A 9,684-nucleotide genomic window follows, 5' to 3' on the forward strand; every position below is an offset into this window, starting at 1 on the left:
ATTTTTATTTAATATAAACCTCATTAGTACATACAAATAATATTAAAGTAAAATTCAATTTTTATTAAAAAATAATATAATTACACATAAAATTTTGTGTGTATATATATATATATAGTCCTTAAAAATGATCCGCATCGATTGAATATTAATTGAAAAATGTTATATAAGTTCCGATCCATTTTTCAAAGCATTCAATCATTTATATCCATCAAAACTTTTAAATAAAATATTTTTTAGTGCTTATTATTTTTAAGCTTTAAACATTTGAAAGGTTTTTTGTTCAAAAAATTTCGGATGATGTATCTGATATTTATTATACCAATCCTAGTAAAAATCATATATATGTTTGACTTCTTAGGCTGTCCCTCGAGTTCTGTTCATCAGTCACTTCTTAGAGGATCCAAATAAATCTTATTGGGATCCAAGAATCCACGTTAAAACGATTCTGTTTAATATCTCTCCCATGTGTGTAGTTAGATTCTCACATAAATCTGAGTTTGAACAAGTGGGTTTGCTTCAATGAGCTGCGTCATGATCCAATTAACGTACTAAACATCAAAAATCTTCTTCTTATGTATACCAATATTTAGAAAAAGAAGATCCTTTAGCATTAGTCAAAGATCGCAGCAATATTTGCATGTTTACATAGAGAAAAAGTTGTACTTGCAGTTGCAGGTGAACATTTGACCCTTCAATAGTACCTGGTGAAAAAGAAGCACCTGAGAAAGCATCACCATATGGGTGCTAATCACATGCAATTTAATTTTTTCTTTATTAACAAAGCTGAAAATTATTACCACTGTAAATACTTTCTAAAATTAAATTATCCATGTCTCTCTCAGTTGTATATTATGAGATTTACAAGGTGTTTGACTGTTGGTACTATATATATCTCAGTGTAAGTGGGTAACATATGCATAAGACTTGATTAATAAGTCGTATCTCAGTGTAATTAAGTGTCTAACATAAGTAAGACTTAATTAATAAGTTAATTTTTTAAGTAAAATTTTATATTCAAATAATGTAAATAAAGAAATATATGGTTAAAAGGAGAGATTTTATTAAAGATAGTCACTCAAATTTTTCAATAGAGTTAGTTATTAATGAGTTGTACAAATGAGTTGATAAATACTTTATATCAATAATATAATTAAAAAAAGGTTAAAATCCTTATTTGGTTCCTTATAATATTTTTTGTTTTAATTTAGTTTTATTTTAATTTTTTGTTTCAATTTGGTCCCCAATAATTTAAATTAGGCTAAAACCCTATTTTGGTCCCTTATATTAATTGTTTGTTTCAATTTAGTTCCACTTTTATTTTTTGTTTCAATTTGGTCCCAAACTAATTAATTGATTTCAATTTAGTCCCAAATTAATTAATTGGTTTCAATGTAGGACTTCCGTCCAAATTATTTAAACGGAGTTAACTTTTGGCCACGTAGATGCATACGTGGATGCCACGTGGATGACAATTTTTGGCTAAAAACCTATTTTGCTCCCTTATAATAATTGTTTGTTTCAATTTAGTCCCAATTTTATTTTTGGTTTCAATTTGGTCCCAAATTAATTAATTGGTTTCAATTTGGTCCCAAATATATTAATTGGTTTCAATTTGGGACTTCCGTCCAAATTATGTAAACGGAGTTAACTTTTGGCCACGTGGATGCAATTTTGATCCCTAAGTATTACAATTGTGCAATTTTGATCTCCAAGATTTTAATTGGGTAATTTTAGTCCTTAAAGAATTGCAATTGCACGATTTTGGCCCTTCAATTTTTAATTGAACAATTTTAGTCCCTCGAATATCATAATAGTACGATTTTAGTTTCTCCCATTAAAAATTAATAATTTATTTATATATATATATAATGTTTTAAAATTAAACAATTATTTATCTATTCAAATTAACGTATATTATAATTTTTGATATTATATCAATAATATTATTAATATATTTATAGATAAACTAATAATTTGATAAATATAACTTGTTATATATTAATATACTTTTACAAAAATATAAGTATAGTAATTAGAAATATATATTTGATCTTATATATTTATATTTTTGTAAAAGTATATTAATATATATTATAAAATATTATTGATATTAATTTATCAGTAATATTAAAATAGTAATAATATATAAATTTTATTTATTTAGTAATAATAAATATATATCATTTGATACATTAAAATAAATTATAATATACGTTAATTTAAATATGCAAACAATTATATAATTTTAAAACATTATATATATATATATATATATATATATTTAAATTTTAAAATTATTAAATTTTTAATGAGAAAGACTAAAATTGCATAATTATAATATTTGAGAGATTAAAATTGTTCAATTAAAAATTGTGAGACTAAAATTACACAATTGTAATCATTTAAGGACTGAAATTACTCAATTAAAACCTTAGGAATCAAAATTGCATAATTATCATACTTGAGCGATCAAAAACACAATTAAGTCAAGAATATTGATAAATTAATATCAATAATATTTTATAATATACATTAATATACTTTTACAAAAATATAAATATATAAGATCAGATATATATTTCTAATTAATATACTTATATTTTTGTAAAAGTATATTAATATATAACAAGTTATATTTATCAAATTATTAGTTTATCTATAAATATATTAATAATATTATTGATATAATATTGAAAATTATAATATACGTTAATTTGAATAGATAAATAATTGTTTAATTTTAAAGCATTATATATATATATTAAAATTATTAATTTTTAATGGGAGAAACTAAAATCGTACTATTATGATATTCGAGGGATTAAAATTGTTCATTTAAAAATTGAAAGACCAAAATCGCGCAATTGCAATTCTTTAAGGACTAAAATTACCCAATTAAAATCTTGGGGATCAAAACTGCACAATTGTAATACTTGAGGGATCAAAGCTGCATCTACGTGGCCAAAAGTTAACTTCGTTTAAATAATTTGGACGGAAGTCCCAAATTGAAACCAATTAATATATTTGGGACCAAATTGAAACCAATTAATTAATTTGGGACCAAATTGAAACCAAAAATAAAATGAGACTAAATTGAAACAAACAATTATTATAAGGGACCAAAATAGGTTTTTAGCCAAAAATTGTCATCTACGTGGCATCCACGTATGCATCTACGTGGCATCCACGTGGCCAAAAGTTAACTCCGTTTAAATAATTTGGACGGAAGTCCCACATTGTAACCAATTAATTAATTTGGGACTAAATTGAAACCAATTAATTAGTTTGGGACCAAATTGAAACCAAAAATAAAAGTGGGACTAAACTGAAACAAACAATTAATATAAGGGACCAAAATAGGGTTTTAACCTTTAAATTATTGCAATTTGGGACTTCAGTCCAAATGATTTAAACGGAGTTAACTGGTGGCCACGTGGATGCTAGATGGATGCCACGTAAATGCCACGTAGATGCGTAGGTGGATCCCAATTTTTTTTAATACACCCGGAACCAGAACGACCCGTTCTGAAACCAGAAAGGCCCGTTCTGATTGCACTTTTGGTGTGTAAATTTTGTACCTGGAACGGTCCATTTCAGGTACAAAATTTACACACCAAGAGTGCAACCAGAACGGGTCGTTCTGGTTCTAGAATTTACGGAAAAAAACCCAAGGTACAAAGCATTTTAAACACTAGATTTGGTAATATTGTCAATGGGGATTGATAACTTCAATTGCTAAACATTTAGGCTATATAGTGTATCATTAAGGATGATGCAGTGTATCACTAAGGACAATGGTAGCAGGTTTATTTCATTGTTAGTCAAATTGGAGTAAACCACTTACTACCAAGTTGACACTATACAGTCAATGATGAATTTTTGAACTTTTTCATTATATGTTATTTCATGTGCATTCTCAATAATTTCTTTAAACTTTTTTAGTATATGTCATGTTCTGAATTTTTGTCTTCAGTTTCTAAACCATGTTTCTGTCTTTGAATTTATGATATGTTATGCATTTTTATTTTCAATTTTTGAATCACATTGCGGTATTTTGGTCAAGATTTTGAATTGGATAAGTTCAAATCAAAGAAGGATTTTGGAAGATCTTATCTTATTTGATTTTTTTTAGTTTTATTCATAAATGAATATTAATTTATTGTATTGTTTATTTATTATATTTTTAATAATATATATATATATATAATAATAAAAATACAATAAAAAACATGAAGTTGACGTTCTGGAACGGGCCGTTCTGAATCTAGAACGGCCCGTTCTAACAGCAGAACGACCCGTTCTAGTTTCAAAACGGCCCGTTCTGATGCACTCATGTTGTGTTAAATTTACATTTGGAACGGCACGTTCTAGTTTCAAAATTAACACATAACATGTGCAAGCAGAACGGACCGTTCTGGTTCCAGGTGTATTCATGAAATTTGGTCACATGTGCATCTACGTGGCATCCACCTGGCATCCACGTGGCCAACAGTTAACTCCGTTTAAATCATTTGGAGGGAAGTCCCAAATTGCAATAATTTAAATTATTGGAGACCAAATTAAAACAAAAAATTAAAATGTGACTAAATCAAAACAAAAAAAAATATTATAAAGGACCAAATAAGGATTTTAACCTTAAAAAAATATATACAAGTAAGAATTAACTATAAGTTTATTTAATCAATTGTAGAATCAATATTTAAATTAATTAAGAAAAATTGAAAATAAATAAGAAAAATCATAAAATTTATTTTTTAAATCATTTACGGAGGAAATAAAACAAAAATGATAAATATATTTTTTGTAATATTAAATATATAATATATTTGATATAAGTTAAACCCTAAATCCTAAATTTATACCATTACACAATCTCGTGCACATTAAAGCCAGCAGTTAAAATATAGAAAGAGAACTTCTATAAATTCACAATTTTATTCAACTAATTGATATAATGAAAGGTGTGATATGTGACGCCTTTTGCAAGCAATTTTTATTTTTTTAAAAAAATACTAAGAACATGATTAACTAAGGAGACTTAAAAGACTTTTTTTATTATATAAAAGTCTATTGTAATATTTAATTAAGATTATTTTAATATAAAAAAGTCATATAATGTTTAATTAAAAAAATTAAGATTTTTAATAATATATAAAAATTTAGTGATATTTAATTAAAACAATCATAATTTTTTGAGGAATACGTCAAAATTGGGTGATATTCAATTAAAACTTTTTCACTCAGAAAAGTCTGTTAGTATTAAAAAATATATTCTTTTGAATGATAGATTTTGTGAGACTTTTTAGTAGAATTTGTATATTATTCATTTATCTAAAAATTTCATCAAAATCTTTGAAATTTTGCATGACCTTTTTTTTTCATTTTTTTTTCTCTCTTCTCCTTTTTTGCTTCTATTTTTTTTTCCCCTCTCTCTCTTATCTTCTCTTCTCTCCCCCCTCTCCCCTATCTCATTTTCTTTTTTCTTTCTCCATCTTCCTCCTCCCTCCTTTCTTTTCATGTCTTCTCCATCTAATATTTTCTTTTTATTTTTGTTCATTTCTCTTATTTATTTATTCTTCTTCTCTTTAATTTTTCTCCTATCTTTTTTTTATCTATCAATATTTTTTATTACATTTTTTATCTATCAATATTAATGTACAATTTATCAATTAATCATTAAATATTTAAAATTATTTTTCAAATTTTAAATATTATATATTGTTAAATTTTTTTAATTATTAAGATTTAAACAACCAGAGGTAGTAGTAAAAGGGATCCACTCGTGTTTTTTTTTCTTTTCCCACACACTCTTAAGAAAAACAGTTTAGCAATGCATTGAAATGATCATTCAGCAGTTCAATATAAAAATAGAACTAGAAATGAGTTTAGATTAGTTTTTATTATAAGCAATTCAATATTGTTTGATGTAGTTTAGATCAGTTTCTTATCAATTCAGTTTAGTGCAGATAATTTTGTCCACCCTTAGTTAAACATGTATGATGATTTAAAAAAAAGACAAGATTAGTTAGAAAACTAGTTTTATGCACTTATCAATATGCAAAGAAAATAGATGTTAAAAGCACTATATAGTTTTTATACTTATTTGCTCAAGAAACCTTTGGATTACATGCAATACTCATACACAAGTGAGAGTTTTCATTAAATCAATAAACAATATAAGTATTCTCACTACTAGCTAATCCACGTCCGATGTTATTTAACTCGCACCTGACACCTCTTCTCTCACGTTTGGCATAACCAAATTAGAGTCCTTAACTAACTCACATTCAATCCTACCTATACCGCATTTGACATCAGTGAGGTAGAGACTCTTTGATTTACATCACATTCAACGCAATGGGCTTAGCGTGTTGACAATACTTAGCAGAATCATGATCTTGGCTCAACCCTACAACAAAATCATTTTAAACCAACATGCAACTAACCATTCAACATACATAAGCCACAAATAACCTAATTTCAACACAATAATAAACATGCAATCACAAAATTCATAAATCATCAATTTCTCTTCAAAAATAGCATTTTTGAACAAAAGGCTCTCCACTTTTGATTCAATCAATCTTAGCCATCAAATGAGTAAATTATACATGAATCATCAATCACCAATCAACTATTATCAATATACAAACTTTTCTTACCTCAAATTGCTCGAACATAAGAAAAGGAAAGAAAGAACGAAGGCCCTCAGGAGTTTGTCACACGACACTCCCAACCTTGATTCTCATCTCAAAGCCTTGAATCTTTGAATCTATCAGTACTACTCAATTATAAGGAAGGGTTTGAATGTTTCTACGAAGTAAATAAAAAAGGATTTTCTTCGGCTGTCTCTAGTTTCCTTAGGATATGAACTTATGAATTTTAAGTCTTAAGGAAATTTAAATACCTTCCCCAATTAAACTTTGTCAACTTGACCTCCACTAAAAACAACCTTAGAACAACTTAACTTTTAAGGACCTCTTAACTCTTAGAATTCTAAAACAACAATAAATATAATATAACAACAACTAGACCACGCATAACATATAATTTAAATAATAAAGCATATAAAGAATGCAATGTCACAACAAGTATCTAGAGCTTATTGGCGACAATGTTTATTAGGCTAAGCTTTAGAGGCCTAAAGAGAGTGCAAACAACAATATAAGTACCTATAACTCATTGATAGCGATGACTAAGCTCTAAGGACACCATTGGATAGTTGTGGATGGAGAAAATTTTGCTTAATGTGAAGCATACCATGTGTAAGAGACTCATTTGAGAGAGAGATTGAAAGTAACTCAATTTTTTTCATCTTAATTTATAAGAAAAAAGTATACAAATGATTAAAATTATTATATTTTACATATTGATTTAATTTCCAACAATATCTTATCTAATAAAATAAAATAAATACGTAAATTAAATAAAATATATTTTCATTATTGTTTCAAAATATTTTTTTTTATTCTTGTATGTGTACCAAACCACATAACCTTAAAATTAATCTAAAATTGTCTTGCATTAATTAAAATAGAGTGAATCTTTAAAGAGAACAATATATATGTGTATATATATATATATATATATATATATATATATATATATTTTTTTTTTTGACTTAACTATGTTTTTAGTCCTTTAAATTAGGATAAATTTGTTTTTGTTTTCTCAAATTTAAAACTATTATTTTTAGTGTTTGTAATTTCTAAAATTTTGTTTTAATCCCTCAGACCACCAATCAAATATATGAAAGTAACAGATTGAGATAACCTCATAATATCAACTGAGTTTAATATGATATTTTCACTAACAAAAATATTAGTAAATAAATTTTATGTAATAACATTTGACAGACTTTAACAAAACTTGAATATAAGTAATAAAATAAGATTTTTTTAAAATCATAGAAGCTAAAAAGATCAATTTCAGAATTAAAAACTAAAAATAAGTTTATTTTAAATTTAAAAGATTAAAAATATTTTTTTTTTATCAATTTCCACTTACTTTATAGAAAGAATAAGGCCAGACATGACTTGAAATAATTGAACCCGAACGAGCAGTTGGCATTGTGGACACTTTTGAATGAATAATGAGTTGTATTATTCATTAAATACACATTAATTATTATATTTTTATTTCTCTCTTTATTTTTTTTCTTTTTTTATATAATAATTATACAAATTGATTAACTATATATATATAATTATCCAGAAAAACATGCTTATTTCTCGTAATAATTAATATTATTTATTGTTTGTTATTCAAAAAATGTCACATCGATTGATGACACTATGACACCCACTTGGGGTAAATATATAATTTGGCGTCTCATAAAGAAATTTCAGGCATGGTAGACTATGATTTCATGTTTGGCCCATCTTCTAGACAATGATTAACTTGTACATTTGAATTTTATTCTGCTAATTAGAAAGGGACCACATTTGCATGGGAATGCATGAATAATGCAACCTAACTGAAAATTTAGACCGACAATTTAAGGAAGAGTTATATTATTAATGTAATGATTTTAATTATAGTATTTTTAATATATGGTTGTTTATAATAAAAGAATATATACTTTTTATTATATTATATTATATTAAGATACAAATCATGATCTTGTGTATGAAAATATATTATGGAAGGAGAAAAAAATATTTTGTGTGCGTTTGTAATTTTTAATGATTATTTATTATTTTTAATAATAGATACTTCATATTGATATTATAGTTATCAAAAGAATATTGTTATTTATTTTTTAGGTTAAATTATATTTTTAGTCTTTTATATTATTTTTTAGATTTATTTTTGTATTTTATTTTTTAAAAATTATTTATTTTATTTATTTATTTTTTAAATTTGGGTGAAGTTAGTCATTTTAAAATAATGATTATTTTTAATTTTGAGACACTATTTTTTTTAATTGATTTATGGCATCATACTAGTCCATTTAGATTCTATTAATTCTAAAACAAGAAAGAAAAAAAAAAGTACCAAGAATGGACCCTATGTACGAACAACTCAATAAAACATAAAATGAGAATACTCAACACAAAGTAAAACATACATAAACACGAGGAAAAAAAAAAGACATTAGCAAAATGAAAAGAATTTTAAGAGAAGAGGATATCACACACACACACTAAGTCTTATAAGATATGATAGTCTAAATCATAAACTGAAGACAAACTATAGAGTCAAACACACCAGACTAATAAAATAAATTAAATATATTAAAATTTTATAAATAAATGTTATAAAGTGTTTTGTACACACACTAAAACTAAAATCTTATAAGACATGATAGTCTAAATCATCAAATTAATGAAGATAAACTATAGAGTCTCCATCAGACTAATAAAACAAGAGTTAATTATCTATACATTGCCAGTGTAAAGTTTTTTTACAGTAATAACCAATCAAATCTTTTAATAGTGTCATATTAGTTGCGTATTTAATAAAATAAAAATAAGATAAAATAATTTAAAAGATATGATTAGTTGCTAGTATAAAAAACTTTACAATGGGAATGTATGGATGATTAACTCATAAAACAAATTAAATCTATAAATTTTTATAAATGAATGATCATATAGTGTTATAAAGTATTTTTATATATAGTGTGGTTACCAAAATCAAAATCCATTTTTTTCTTCTGTCTCTTTCCATACTAATTGC

Source organism: Cajanus cajan, chromosome 4, assembly GCF_000230855.2.
Source record: "Cajanus cajan strain Asha chromosome 4, NIPB_CcT2T_4, whole genome shotgun sequence".
Classification (NCBI taxonomy): domain Eukaryota; kingdom Viridiplantae; phylum Streptophyta; class Magnoliopsida; order Fabales; family Fabaceae; genus Cajanus; species Cajanus cajan.